General features: G+C 38.9%; 1 non-coding gene across 1 annotated transcript; it reads left to right on the forward strand.

Annotated features, from left to right (window-relative positions):
• Window positions 1-15275: 15275 nt before the first annotated feature.
• Window positions 15276-15382, forward strand: LOC127077772 (small nucleolar RNA R71). Its single transcript, XR_007787545.1, has one exon. It is a non-coding gene; the product is annotated as a small nucleolar RNA R71 (small nucleolar RNA).
• The last annotated feature ends 361 nt before the right edge of the window (window positions 15383-15743 follow it).

The raw sequence follows: 15743 nt of genomic DNA on the forward strand, positions 1-15743 counted from the left end.
AAATTGGATACTTTGACATTTATTAATGTAAGCTGGTACTGTAGTATGGTCATTTTGGTCATATACAGGTCAACAAAATTGTACAGTCTGTTTTCTAGAAAAACAGACTTAGCATATGATCCTTGATGTCAAGCTGAATGTCGTGACATTCATTCCTGACAGCATATGCTATATTGTAGGTTGTTATGTTTTCTGTTTCAGCTTTTTCTCAGGCTATTCTTCAGGGATTCAACAGCAGAGAGAAAATCCAGGAAATCAACAACCAAGCTACATTTAATGAACCTAACAAATAGCCTATTTGTTAGTAACCTAGATGTGGAATTTACGGGAACTCGCGTGACCTTAAATTCAGGAGAATACAAGTGCAAAGGCCCAAGTACTGCAATATAAAAGGAAGTCGTTCCTTCATTCAGAATTGGGGATTTGAGGCGTGAAGATTTAGTGTGTCCATCATACTTCACTGCTGTATTTTTGTGAGTCTTGTATTAGACATATCTTGTAAGCCAAGCCATTATCACGTAGATGATTGCTTTGGCATAGGGTGTTCATTGAGTTGTAAGTGTTGTGTCGCTCAAAGCTTTTAAGCGTGAGTGTTGTGTATCTTGATTAAAGCTGTTAAGCACAATCAAGAGTTGTTTGAAGTGTGACTTCAAAATTGTCTTTAATATTGATTAAAGGTAGTAATCACTGAGGTGATTGAGGGGGAGTGAGTAGGAACTCTGATCTTAGAGTAAGATTGAAATTGCATTGGGTAGGGATTAAGTGAAGAGTTGTAAACGGGTGAGTTTAGCTTTGAATTAATACTACTGATAGTGGATTTCCTCCCTGGCTTGGTAGCCCCCAGATGTAGGTCATGTTGGACTGAACTGGGTAAACAATTACTCGTGTTATTTACTGCACTTACTTTTAAGTTCTGCATAATTCTTGTCTGTGCAGAATTGAATGTCATAACAACCCGTGTGACATCTAAAGTCTGATAACTAGAATTTCAAATAGAAACAAATGTTGGCCCCTAAGAGACCTCATGATGCATATGATATGAAATATTAAAAAATAATCTATGTGGGGAAAATGTTGCCACAAAGGAAAAGAATCCCGGGAGACTAAAAATCTGCAGGAGCATAATGCATTCCTTTAAGGAAAACTCGTGGGGAGACATAGACTTTGGGGAATAAAAAGTTGTGTGCAGGCCAGGATATGTCTTAAAACTGCTGGGGGACACGAGGAATTCCATGAAAATAAATCAATGGAAGGACTCAGCCGGGGAGAAAGAAAAAATCTGCAGGGGAAACGGGTAAATCAGGACAAAACTGAAATACTCATTCGAAACATGGGACGTCGATTTCACTGAGGAAATATGCACTCAAACTCACTAGGGAAGAAAAGAACTTCAACGCAGGAGTACAAGAAATATATCATCTATTACCGATTATTAGGTAAGGAGATAACATAGTCTGACAGGGAAGACATCCGTTACTAGTTAGGGTAAACATATCAAGGATAACTCGCTGAGGGCAACATGAGGTGTATTCATTACCAGTTACTGGTTAAGAATAACCTGCTTAGGAAAATCCAAATAGGATTTACAACTACCGGTTACTAGGCAGAAGACCAAAGAAAGAGAATATTCGTCACTGTTAAAGATATCAAGGATAGTCTCAAAGGGAAGAATATCTTTCATCAGCTAGGATGAACATATCAAGGATAGACTGCCGAGGAAAAAGTAGGAATTACATCTATCAGTTACTGGATAGAATACCGAAAAGAGAGAATATTCGTCACCGGTTAGGATGAACATATCAAGGATAGACTCTGAGGGGAGGAATAGGAATTACATCTATCATTTACTGGATAGAATACCGCAAAGAGGAGGAAACCTGTCATCGGTTAAGATGAACATATCAAGGATTAACTCTCTGGGGAATGAAATAGGGATTACGACTACCTCTTTACTGGGTAAACGTAAAACGAATCCGCTGGGGAAAACAAGAGGAAGTAGATTACTATTATTGGGTATTGGGTAAGAGTAAAGTACTCGCAAACTGAGAAGAATATTACCAGTTACTGGGTAGTAGACTCTTAGGGTACCAAAAGCACCGATCTAGGTAAAAGCTAGAAAGAAACGGCCAATCAAAGACTCGACCCAGTGAGGATATAACTCTAAGGGAGTGGTTCCATCCAGATAATCAACTGGGGAGGAAGCTGAAATAATAATAATCCACGAGTAAATAGCTCTATGGGGAATGAGAAAGGTTAAATTCTTTCTACTTAGGGGGCTGACACTTTACCATTGAAGGAGGACAAACGCACCCAAGTTGCGTGGGGAAATAATATCACCATAGCAGAGGATCAGAAATAAAATAATGATTTACAAAGTGCAATAATAATGCAATAATGAAATCTATTCATGTATATGTATATGATTGATGATTATGCTGACAATGGTATTGAATCATCGATACAACACTCGAGTAATCTCGACAGGATGGAGGTATCTGTTGGGGAAAGAGTTGGGGATGGACATAAACAATCCATCTCAGAGGCTTGAACTTAGCTAGAAAAAGCAAGAGGATCTGTTGAGGATTTGAATCATCGACCCTGCGGGGAATTTTAGGTCAATACCATATCAAATGGGAGACAACCTCGTAGTGGATCAAAAATATTGCTCAAGAATCTGTGTTGACGGGGATCCGGGATAACTCTGCTAAAGACCTGAGGGGAACAAGACTCGTGCTAGACTCACGCAAACCGTTGAGAATATGTGCCTTTAGTTCAGCTGGGGATGTGATCGCAAACTCAGCTGGGGAAACTGACTTGCTGTTGGAGAGGAAGAGGTGATCAAACCAACTGCCCGGGAAAGACCAACAATGTTCCGCCTTACCTGTTCTCAGACTGCTGTTGACATTTCTTAAATGAAGTCGATTGCTCTTTAAAAGTAATTGCTTTTATTATTTTAAGGAAAAGATTTTTTTGATTTCATATTTCAAAATTATCATCATAAAAATTTAATTCTATTTTAGCTGAAAGATGAAAGTAGAGTAGAAACAATTGGATAAAAATCTCAAGTTTATTTAATAGAATAGTAGTATGTAAATGACAAGACTCCATATATCTTTACAAAAGTTGAAAATGGTAATTTACATGGAAAAGGGATACACTGAATACAATGATCACTAATCCTGCTACCAACTTTGCTATCCACTATGCTCTTGGCTTCGGCTGAAAATGATGAATCCGAGTTGAGTGACTTGCTGAAGATCGTTCCAGGATTGGAAATTAACCAAATGCAGTTACTTGCCATAATCCCTAATTTTTGCATAGATTTCCCCAAGGTGGGGTACTCAACCTATCGGGACGAATTTATGTTTTATGTCTCTAATTTTTTCTTGGATCTCCCTTTCGGGTTTCCAATCCACCGAGATGCTCATTTTTGCCTAAGTCGCCCTTTCGGATTTTCAACTTAGCGAGTTGTTCTTATATTTTTAGGCGAATTATTTCTTGTCTGCATCAGCATTTACGAGACGTGTGAACTCTTCACCATCCATAGTTGTAAGAATCAAAGCACCTCCTGAAAAGGCTCTATTAACAACATATGGACCTTCATATTAGGAGCCCATTTTCCCCTGGAATCTGGTTTGAAAGATATAATCTTTTTGAGCACATGGTCACCTTATTTGAATACATGAGGCCTGACCTTCTTATCAAAAGCTTTCTTCATTCTCTGCTGGTACTACTGACCATGACACATGGTAGTCAAGCTCTTCTCTTCAATCAAATTTAGTTGATCATACCTGGTCTGACACCATTCAGCCTCAGTCAACTTGGCTTCCATCAAAACACGTAATGATGGGATCTCAACCTCTACTAGGAGCACAACTTCCATATCATAAACATGTGAGAAAAGGGTTGCCCCTGTTGAAGTGTTGATGGATGTACGATACCCGTGCAAAGCAAATGGGAGCATCTCATGCCAATCCTGGTAGGTTACAACCATCTTCTAAATGATCTTCTTGATGTTCTTGTTTGCAGCTTCAACAACCCCATTCATCTTGAGTCTGTAGGGAGAAGAATTGTGGTGTGCAATCTTGAAGTCTTTGCAAAGATCTTCCACCGTGTTATTATTCAAGTTAGGTCCATTAGCAGTAAAGATATTACTTGGCACACCATAACAACATATAATCTGATTCTTGATAAACCTTACAATAACTTGCTTGGTTACATTTGCATACTATGCCACTTCAACCCACTTTATGAAGTAATTAATAGCCACCAGAATAGAACGATGTTCGTTCGAAGCTTTGGGCTCAATCATACCAATCATATCAATTCCCCACATGAAGAAGGGCCATGGAGAGGAAATAACATTCAAAAGTGTCAGAGGAACATGAATCTTATCTGCATAGATTTGACACTTGTGGAATTTCTTCACAAACTTGCAAGAGTCAGATTCCATTTTCAGCCAATAGTAACCTTCTCTTAACATCTTCTTCACCATAGCATATCCGTTGGAATGAGTACCAAAGGAACCTTCATGAACTTCATTCATCAACATGTTTGCTTCGTGTCTATCCACGCATCTGAGCAGAACCATATCGAAGTTTCTCTTGTAAAGCACATCATCATTCAAGTAGAAGTTGTCAGATAATCTCCTTAAAGTATTCTTATCCTTCAAAGATGCCCCAGTCTGGTAAATTTGACTTTGGAGGAAACTCTTGATATCAAAATACCACGACTTCTCATCTTTGATTTCTTCAATAGCAAACACATGAGTTGGCCTATCAAGACGCATTACAGCCAAATTGGGAACCTCATTCCAAAAAGTTACTACAATCACTAGAGCCAACGTTGCAAGAGCATATGCCATCGAGTTTTCGTCTCGAGGGATATGATGAAACTCAACCTTTGTAAAGAAGGTTGAAATCTTCCTCGCATAATTTATGTATGGTATCAAACCGGGTTGATTTGTCTCCCATTCACCTTTGATCTGATTACAACCAAAGTTGAATCTCCATAGAGGTCCAAATACTTGATTTTGAGATCAATGGCCTCTTCAAGCCCCATAATGCAAGCTTCATACTCAGCCATATTGTTTGTACACTTGAAAGTCAGTTTAGCCGTAAATTGAAAATGAGTGCCTTTAGGAGTATTAATCACTTCCCCAATGCCATTACCATACTGATTAATAGCTTCATCAAATACCATACCCCAACGGGAACCAGGTTTTGGCGTTTCTTCAGGCAATGGTTCATCACAATCTTTGATTTTCAAGTACAAGATCTCTTCATCAGGAAAATCATATTGTACTGACTGGTAATTTTCAATTGGTTGGTGAGCAAAATGGTCGGCCAAGACACTAACTTTAATTGCGTTTTGAGATCGGTATTCAATATCATACTCTAATAACAACATCTGCCAACGGGAAATCTGATCAGTCTCAAATTCTACTTGTTTTCTGACACTCATTCGGCACCTTTGTACGAAGTCGGTAACACATTAGTCTACTTATTTTATTGTTTTATTTAGTAATTTAGATGTTTTGCATTGTTGTTTCTAGTTATTGATTACATGTTATATGCATAATTATACTCCATTTTATGTCCCTTTGCGGTAGTTCTGTTGGTTTCAGGTGTAAGTAAGAATACCGGATGGATAGACAAGCAAATCGTACGTTCCGGGCCCGTCGGGAGATGAAAATTGGGCAATATAGTAGCCCTGACACGGCCACCCGTTTTGCCCAAAATGGGCCGTGTCAGGTGAGACCACTTGGAAGAGGAAAACAGGGAGCTGAAGGGGCGTGTCAGCCTCCTTGAAGGGGCGTGTCAAGCCTTTCACACAAGAAACCCAACACGACCTATCGTGTTGCCTGACACGGCCAATGTTGGGTAGGACACTTGATTTTCCAAATTTTTGCTATTTTTGGCCCGACTTAACCCAGAGGGCATTCTGGACTTTTGCTAGATAAAAATTGTCATCAGGAACTATTTAGGGGAGATTTGAATATGGAGAAAGGTACTTTTTTTCACGATAAAAAATTAGAGACAATAAAGATTGAAGCAGTGGAAAGCGACGAAGAATGGAGATCCTTCAAGAGCGGACGCGATTGAAGATCAACAAAATTCCGAACTTTTTATAATGTCTCAATTTTATCTTGTATCTTATTTGATTAATATGAGAGGCTAAACCCCCCAATGCTAGAGGGGTGTCTCTGAATTGATCATGTAATGACTCTGATGTTATAATTTCCTTAATATATGTTATTTGTTATCAATTTCATTGTGTAATTTTGGTAATGCTTTCTTTATCATAAAAATTAAGATTGATCTATGGTTAACGATTAGCACGATTCCAATTGTTAAGGTTTTTAAATAGTGAAACCATAGTAGATATCACCTAGGACTAGGGATACCCTATGGTTACCGGGTTATTCTTGTTAAACTAAAATGACTTGGTTTCATCATAATCACCTAAGGACTTAGAGGTTAGATTGAATACCAAAGGTTTCACTCTGAGGTCTTAGGGGGAAACAATCTTAAGATCCGATAATTGTAGCAATTCTCATTATTAAGGAAATATACAGTCAAGGATCATTACACAGATTTTCAAACACCACCCTTGGCATATTATTATAATCTGTGAAAATATTTATTTTGTTTTATCTTCCCTTATAGTGAATATTACAAAACCTAAACTATTACTTTTGTTCAATTGAGTGCTTGTTTACACGTATATTTCTGTGCAATCCACGAGATCGGTCTTTGCAAAACATCCCTCTTATTACTACATCGGTAAAATAGTACACTTGCTATTTTCCCGATCAAAATCCTTCCAGTTAAAGAAGGCTTCTCAAAAATATACTTGATTCGATCCATTTTGGATATCAACCAAGTAGTATGATTCACCATATACTGAGGCAGACGCTTAGAAGCCCAGCAAATGCGCAACAAGTCTTTTCCAGCATACAATACCGGGTCTCACAGTCGGCGAACTTCTTACTCAGATAGTAAATAGCATATTCCTTCTTTCCATTTTCTTCTTGCTGACCAAGAACACAACCCATACTTTCTTCAAGCACAGTCAAATACATGATCAATAGTCTTCCTTTAACAGGGGGAGACAGAATCGGAGGCTCAAGCAGATACTCCTTGATACTATTAAAAGCTTTATGGAAATCTTTGGTCCAATCACAAGACTGATCTTTCCGAAGAAGCTTGAATATAGGCGCACATGTGGCAGACATGTGTGATATAAATCTTGAGATATGATGCGTGCTTTTCACAAGTATACGAACGCGTCAGAGTAATATAAAAGATTGTCGAATCCACAGAGACCAAGTGTCAATCTATCATTATCTATTGTTATGGTGTTTATCTAAGGTAATCAAAAATAGGGGTTTTTAGAGTGTGCAATGAAAAGTAAAGTATTAAATTAAATTCAATTAATAAAGACAGGCTCGAATGTAATTCACATAATTAATTAATAATCCAAGTACTTGCTAATAGAACTACTTACAGGCAGTGTTTCCTACTTTGAAAAGAAGCAATTTAACAGGAATTGTCGCTTTCGCGTATTCAGAACCGAGTTGTACTCCCTAATCAAACCCTCTTATTGTCACTTATAAAAAGGCGTGCATTGCGTTAGAGTAGTAAACCTATTTTTAAGAAATATAGTATCTTGACTAAGTTGAAAAGTATTTTAACCTGGATTTCTTAACCAAAAGAGGTTCTCACAAACCAGACTCTAAACTTATAAACGCGTCCGAAATTAGTTTTAAAATCACTTTTCTTTTTAAGTTAAAAACTCCTAATGAACTAAACAAAGCTCTTTCACTGTATTTGATATAGTTAAAAACAATTAAGTTTAAATAGACGTTGGACGGCTTTCGAGCTTACCCAACGGAAATCAAGTGCGAGAAAACTTAAGTTGAAAGTCAAAATAGCCCTTAAGTGTTTCTACGAACAATTGTACGGATTATCGATTCAATTACGATCCTTACATTCTATCCTTTATAGATTTAGTTAGACATGGTAAAGTAAAGGGGCATTTTAATTTAAATAAAAGAAATGCGAGTGCGGAAAGTAAATAAAAGTAGTGCGAGTGCGGAAAATAAATAAAAGTAGTGCGAGTGCGAGAAATAAATAAAAGTAGTGCGAGTGCGAGAAATAAATAAAAGTAGTGCGAGTGCGAGAAATAAATAAAGTAAAGACAATGCGGGAAATAAATAAAGTAAAGACAGTGCGGGAAATAAATAAAGTAAAGACAGTGCGGGAAAGTAAAGTAGATAAAGGTAAAGCGATAAAAACCTACTCCAATCGGAGGGTTGAATAAAATGTGAAGCGGAAATGAAAATGGCGGCAGGATTAAGTTGCTTCCAAAGTGTTCCAAACTCGATTACAGACTCGATCACAGACTTGATTATACAATTGTGGTAACACCCCAATGTGAAGCGATTACCACTTTAAAATATTGAATATATGCCTAAGTGAAACTAAGTTTGCTCTAAGGTTGGATGATTAAACAAATGAAAACGAGTTTGTATTTATAGGCAAGGAAAATAATGGAAATGACAAGGATGCCCTTCAGTTTAAAATTGGGAGGGAAAAACTTTCTTCTTGTGGCGCCCGCCACAAGTCCATGGCGCCCGCCATAAGGGAAAATTATGGCGCCCAAGTGGAGGTAGTGGGGAACGTGGCAGTTGAGGGAAGTTGAGCTGTGACACGTCATGGCTGGACCTATAGCGCCAGCCACAGTGGGAGCCACAAGTCCAAAATGCTGAATTTTAGTCTTTTTAGCTCATTTTCACTCCTTTTCTCAATTGGGGCTCCGATTAGACTAAAAACCTAAAAATAAAGAGAAACATAGTAATAACATAACAAAATAACAATAAAACCACTAAAATGCATGCGAAATCGGAGTCGAAAATACGGTGAAATTCAGTGTCATCAAATTCTCCCACACTTAAACCCTTGTTTGCCCTCAAGCAAAACACTAAAAAGCTCATAGAATAATAACTGGTGTCAACGAGTGATTCGGGGTAGAATGGTTTCTAAGTTAAAGTCGGGATGCAGTGATAGGTACTAACTGAGTGAACTAAGGGTATCGTGATGACACTTATCCGCAGACACAAACATAAACTCCATTCCTATATTAACCAACCCATATTATCCCACAATACCTAGGCCTTCCTCTTCATCTCTTTTTGTGTCCTTTTCATTCTGGCGCAATCACATTAAGCCCATTATCCGTACATGCTTCATAGCAGAGTGACATGTTAGTGATTATGATCCAAACATGGGGTTCCTAGCACATAAATTTATGTAAACCCTTTTATTTGACCCAACTGCAATTGTGGGGATCAAATCGTAATCCGCTCTACCGAGTTCAACGCCAAATACCTCTGAACCAACTAACAGTGGGTGAGTTTTTCTTTTTCTTTTTTCTTTTTGGTTTAAATGACTTTGTGAGGGTCACCTATACCGGGGTTGCCTTTTTATTTTCTTTTATTTATTTCACTGGATCATTCACTTATGTTCATCGGTCCCCTACGTAGAGGATGCGTAAGCCGGAGCTGACTGTTGGAATAAAGTACTGACGACTTATACTGAAATGATGATTAAGGTCATGGTATACGGGGTTTCCGGAATGATTCTTATATTCATGAAGTCTATGGTGCTAAAACAATACTGATGTTTCAAAAAGTTCTCCCAAGTCACCGTATCCTTACTCAAACCCGTCTTTAAAACCCAAAAACTTTCAGAATAACACCATTTTCTTTTGCAAAAATTTTTTTGGTAGGGCTAAAGGAATGGGGAGATTAGATTCTACTAAAGATACACTATATTGGTGACTCGTCAGTCTTATGCATTATCTAAAACACTCAAACTTAAAGCAAAATGAAATAAAGTAAACAACTAAAAAGAAATAAAAATAAACAAACTAACTAAAAACATCAAATAAAACTGGAAAGTGATAAAGTCTCCTCCCATACTTAAATTGAACATTGTCCCCAATGTTTCGAAATAAGATAAGGGGAGAGTCACCTGACATCCTACTGCTGACCACTGGTGCCTTCGCCATCCTGAGGTGGACGACGGGATCGGCTGCGACGACAGTCTCTCTGATCCATCCTGGCTTATAAGGCATCCTGAGCAGTCCTCACCTCTCGAAGGTTACCCAAAATGGAACCCTGGGTGGCTTCTATGAGTGCAAAATGTTGACGGTGGTAGTTCTGTTGACGGGTTGGCTCATTTGTGATCATAAGCAGGGATTGTACAACAGTCTCAGAGGATCTATCTGTTCTCTGCTGTGATTCTTGCATGAAGCTCATGTTGTCCGCCAGCTGTTGCTGAATGGTAGAGAGTAGGTCATCACGCCTTTGCTATCTAGCCATGTGGTCACGCCACATCTCCTTTGTAATATAAAAGCCAGGAGAAGAACCAGCAAAAGAAGAAGATGGTGCGGTGTGTGGTGGTGAAGGGTGATGGGGGGACACATGAGGTACGGGAGATCGCTCACGCCGATCATATTCTTCATCAGTGTCGTGTCCCTCCTCATCGGGAACATTAGGAGGAAGTGGACCCAAAACAGGTGGAGCATCTAAAACATATGTTTAATTCCTTTCATCACGTACATCAATACATCTAGTGCACGGTAAGACAACAGATGGGATAGCTACACCATGAACCAACAAGCACATATAGGAGAACAGGGTCGCCTATATTGAAATCTTTCTCTACTATTCTTTTGTCGTGCCAGGCTTTTGTTCTCTCTTTGTAAATTTTGGCATTCTCGTAGGCAGATTGCCTGAGTTCTTCTAGTTTGTGAATGTCAAGGATACGCTTTTCACTAGCGGTCAGGTAGTCTAAATTCAAAGTTTTAATGGCCCAATAGGCCTTATGCTCTAATTCGAAAGGTAAGTGACAGGATTTTCCATAGACTAGTTGGTAGGGAGTTGTTCCTATAGGGTTTTTGAAAGCGGTTCGGTAGGCCCATAATGCATCTTGAAGCTTCTGGGACCAGTCTCTCCTAGAGATAGAAACAATTCTTTCTAGGATTTGTTTTATATCCCAGTTAAATATTTCTACTTGGCCACTAGTCTGTGGGTGGTATGGTGTTGCTACACTATGCCTAACTCCATATTTTCTTAAAAGTTTATCAAATATTCTCGATATGAAGTGTGATCCTCCATCGCTTATGACTAAACGGGGTGTTCCAAATCTAGCGAATATATAGTTTTTGAATAACTTGATCACCACCCTAGTATCGTTTGTGGGTGCATCTATAACTTCAATCCACTTAGACACGTAGCCTACAACTATTAAGATATACTTGTTTCCTAAGGATGGTGGGAAAGGTCCCATGAAATCTATACCCCAAACGTCGAAGAGTTCTACTTCTTGAATGTTTCTCAGAGGCATTTCGTCACGCTTTCAAATATTTCCAGTGCGTTGGCATCTATCACATTTGACAATGCAAGCATCGACATCGCGCCACATGGTAGGCCAGAATAGGCCAGCTTGAAGAATCTTGACGTATGTCTTAGAGGTGCTCGCATGTCCACCATAGGGTGCAGAGTGACAATGCTCAATTATACTTTTTATCTCCTCTTCTGGAACGCAACGGCGAAATATGCCATCTTTACCCCTTTTGAAAAGGAGCGGTTCGTCCCAATAGAAGTTTCTCACATCGTTAAAGAACTTCTTCTTGCGGTGGTAGTCAAGATCAGGGGGTACGATATCAGCAGCTAAGTAATTAACAAAGTCTGAATACCATGGTACTTTACTTACTACTAAGGATTTTTGGAAGTGCTCATGAGGGCCTAGGCTATCGTCCTTAATGGTTTCTAGTCTAGCTATCAGTTTATCATAGGCAAAATCATCATTTATGGGTACTAAGTCTGGTTTTAGGTGTTCTAGCCTAAAAAGGTGTTCAGCTACTACATTTTCAGTGCCTTTTTTTTATCTCTTATATCTAAATCAAACTCTTGTAGTAACAGAATCTATCGGAGTAACCTAGGCTTGGCATCTTTTTTGCTTAATAGGTAACGAATGGCAGCATGATCGGTGTAAACTATAATTTTTGCTCCTACTAGATAAGATCTAAATTTGTCTATAGCGAAGACTACAACGAGTAATTCCTTTTCAATTGTTGTGTAGTTAAGTTGGGCAGCGTCTAGGGTTCTACTGGCATAATAAATTACATGTAATTTTTTATCTTTCCTTTGTTCTAGAACGGCTCCAACGACATAATCACTAGCGTCGCACATTATCTCGAAAGGTTCTGACCAATCAGGGGGTTTCATAGTAGGTGCTGATATTAACGCTTTTTTTAAAAGATTAAATGCTTCATTACATTTTTAATTAAAAATGAATTCAGCATCTTTCATTAAAAGGCCAGTTAAGGGTTTAGTTATTTTGGAGAAGTCCTTGATAAAACGCCGGTAGAATCCAGCGTGTCCAAGCAAACTTCGGACATCTCTGATAGTTTTGGGTGGTTTTAGGTTCTCTATAACTTCTGTCTTAGCTCTATCTACCTCTATACCTTTTTCGTAAACTATGTGTCCTAAAACAATTCCATCGGTCACCATGAAATGACACTTTTCCCAGTTTAGCACGAGGTTCACCTTCACGCATCTCTCCAGGATTTTCTCAAGGTTAGCAAGACAATTGTGGAAATCAAATCCGTAAACCGAGAAATCATCCATAAACACTTCCATGATACCATCTAGGTAATCTGCAAAGATTGACATCATGCAGCGTTGGAAAGTAGCTGGGGCATTACAGAGGTCGAATGGCATTCGTCTGTAGGCAAAAGTTCCATAAGGGCATGTAAAGGTAGATTTTTCTTGATCTTCAGGGTGGATAGGTATTTGGAAGAATCCAGAGTATCCATCTAGATAGCAGAAGTAAGAGTGTTTGGCTAGACGCTCCAACATCTGGTCTATAAATGGTAAAGGGAAATGATCCTTCCTGGTTGCTTTATTTAACTTTCTATAATCTATACACATCCGTCATCCTCCTTCTATCCGTTTTGCTACGTGTTTGCCTTTATCAATTTGCACGACTGTGATGCCTCCCTTTTTAGGTACTACATGCACAGGGCTCACCCACTTACTATCCGAGATCTGGTAGATTATACCTGCCTCAAGTAACTTAAGAACTTCCTTTTTAACAACATCACTCATTATAGGGTTTATTCTTCTCTGATGTTCTCTAGAGGGTTTTGAATCTTCTTCGAGCGAAATCTGATGCATGTATACGGATGGGCTTATACCTTTCAGGTCAGAGATATTCTATCCTAAGGCTGAGGGATATCTTCGTAAAACGTCTAAATGTTGGTTTGTTTCCTCTTGGCTAAAGGTAGCACTGACTATAACTGGACGGTTCATCTCTTCGTCGAGGAACTCATATTTCAGGTTCTTAGGCAGTTCCTTAAGTTCTAAGGTTGGTTTCTTAGGGCATGGCATAGGATCTAGGGTAAGGGATAAACATTCGTAAAGGTTATCATCGATGTAGGGTTTTCTAAAGTCATCATCTTCCATTATGAGAGTTGATGGTAACTTAATTGTTTTTATGGTTTCTTCTTGTTCTAATTCCCTAACGCATTCATCAATGATATCTATGGCATAACATGCGTCTCCCATCACAGGTGCCATAAGAAATTTTGAAAGTATAAATTCTATTTTCTCGTCACCTACCTCAAAGGTAAACTTTCTTCTCTTGACATCTATTATGGCTCCTGCAGTTGATAAGAATGGTCTACCTAGAAGGATTGGTATATCATTGTCCTCTTTGATATCGATGACAACAAAATCAGTAGGGATAATTAACTAACCTATCCTAACAGGGACATCTTCTAAAATGCCTATCAGATACTTAACAGATCTATCGGCTAACTGAAGTGACATCTTAGTAGGCTGTAATTCTCCTAAGTTTAACCTCTCACAAACTACTAAAGGCATTAAGCTCACACTAGCTCCTAAGTCTAGAAAAGCTTTTTCGATGACATGACTTCCCAAAAGACAAGGAATAGAGAAATTTCCAGGATCTTTATCTTTTTTGGCTAACTTATTCCCATAAATGGAATTACATTTCAAGGGCTTCGGATCGTCGAGTCTACGTTTGTTGGTAAGGATGTCTTTAAGAAACTTTGCATAAGAAGGTATTTGGGTGATGGCTTTTGTGAAAGGGATTTCTACGTGAAGCTTTTCTATAACCTTGATAAATTTTTGATATTGGTTATTGATTTGGGTTTGTTTGAGTCTTTGTAGATATGGTATAGGTGGTTTATATGGCGGGGGTGGTACATAAGTTTTCTCTTTAGGTTCTTCTCCTTTTTCTTGACCTTCCTGTTTTTCAGATTCCTCTAGTTCCTTTACTTTGTCTGTGGGTTCGGTATATTCCTTAGAAGTTTTGGGTTCACTCAATCTTGGGTTTGGTGGCTCATCATAAGCGTTCCCACTTTGTAGGGTAATGCCATTGGCTTGTCCTCTCGAATCTTGTTGAGGTTGTCCAGGGAACTGTCATCCAGGTGTGGTCTGAGGGGCTTGGTTTAAAGCTACCTGAGAGATCTGGGTTTCAAGCATCTTGGTGTGAGTAACTATTTTGTCAACCTTGGTTCCTAACTGGGTAATCAGTTCGTTAACGTGAATGTTTTGGTTCATGAACTCTTTGTTTTGTTGAGTTTGAGCAGTGATAAAATTTTCCATAATTTTCTCAAGGCTCGGCTTTGGTGGTACAGGTTGCATAGGTTGATTTGGTCTTGGGGCTTGATAACCTGTTTGTCTCGGAGGTGCATTATTTTGGATAGGGTTATTGTTTTTATAGGGTAAGTTCGGGTGATTCCTCCATCCAAGGTTATAGGTATTCGAATATGGGTCCCCTTGGGTGTAGTTCACTTGCTCAGAGTGGGTTTCGTTTAATAGACTACATTCTGCAAATTGATGTCCTTTGGTTCCACATATCTCATAATCCGACGAAACTGCGGCTGCAGTATTCGGGTTTATGCACATATGCTCGACCTTGAGGGCTAATGCGTCCATTTTGGCTTGCATCATGTCTATAAAGACTAATTCATGCACTCCTCGTTGGGCTTCCTTCTTCTCAAGTCTCGCTCGTTCGACTCCCCATGATTGATGGTTTTGAGCCATATTTTCGATGAGGGCACTAGCTTCAGGATAGGGTTTGTTCATTAGTGCACCGCCTGCGGCAGCTTCGATGGTCATCTTAGTGTTATAGTGAAGTCCATTATAGAAGGTCTGAATGATTAACCAATTTTCTAAACCATGATGTGGGCATGCATTTAACATCTCTTTATATCTCTCCCAAGCTTTGAACAACGATTCTCCTTGGTTCTGGGTAAATCTAGTTATGTCGTTTCGAAGAACAGCGGTCTTACTTGGGGGAAAGTATCTAGCAAGGAATACTCTTCTAAGGTTATCCCAAGTTGTAATGGAATTGGGTGGAAGGGAATCTAACCATGATTGGGCTTTATCTCTGAGGGAAAAAGGGAATAATCTTAAACGGATTGCCTCAGGAGAAGCTCCATTGGTTTTAAAAGTGTCTGCTAATTGGAGAAAGATTTTTAAATGTTGGTTTGGGTTCTTAGTACCGAGACCTGCGAATTGTCTCTGTAGCACTAGTTGCAACAGGGAGGGTTTAAGTTCGAAATTATTAGCTGGGATGGTTGGGTTTACTATACTAGAACTAGGTTCTTCGTTGGATGGCTGGGCGAAGTCCTTAAGAGGT

Source organism: Lathyrus oleraceus, chromosome 4 (assembly GCF_024323335.1).
Source record: "Lathyrus oleraceus cultivar Zhongwan6 chromosome 4, CAAS_Psat_ZW6_1.0, whole genome shotgun sequence".
Lineage (NCBI taxonomy): Eukaryota > Viridiplantae > Streptophyta > Magnoliopsida > Fabales > Fabaceae > Lathyrus > Lathyrus oleraceus.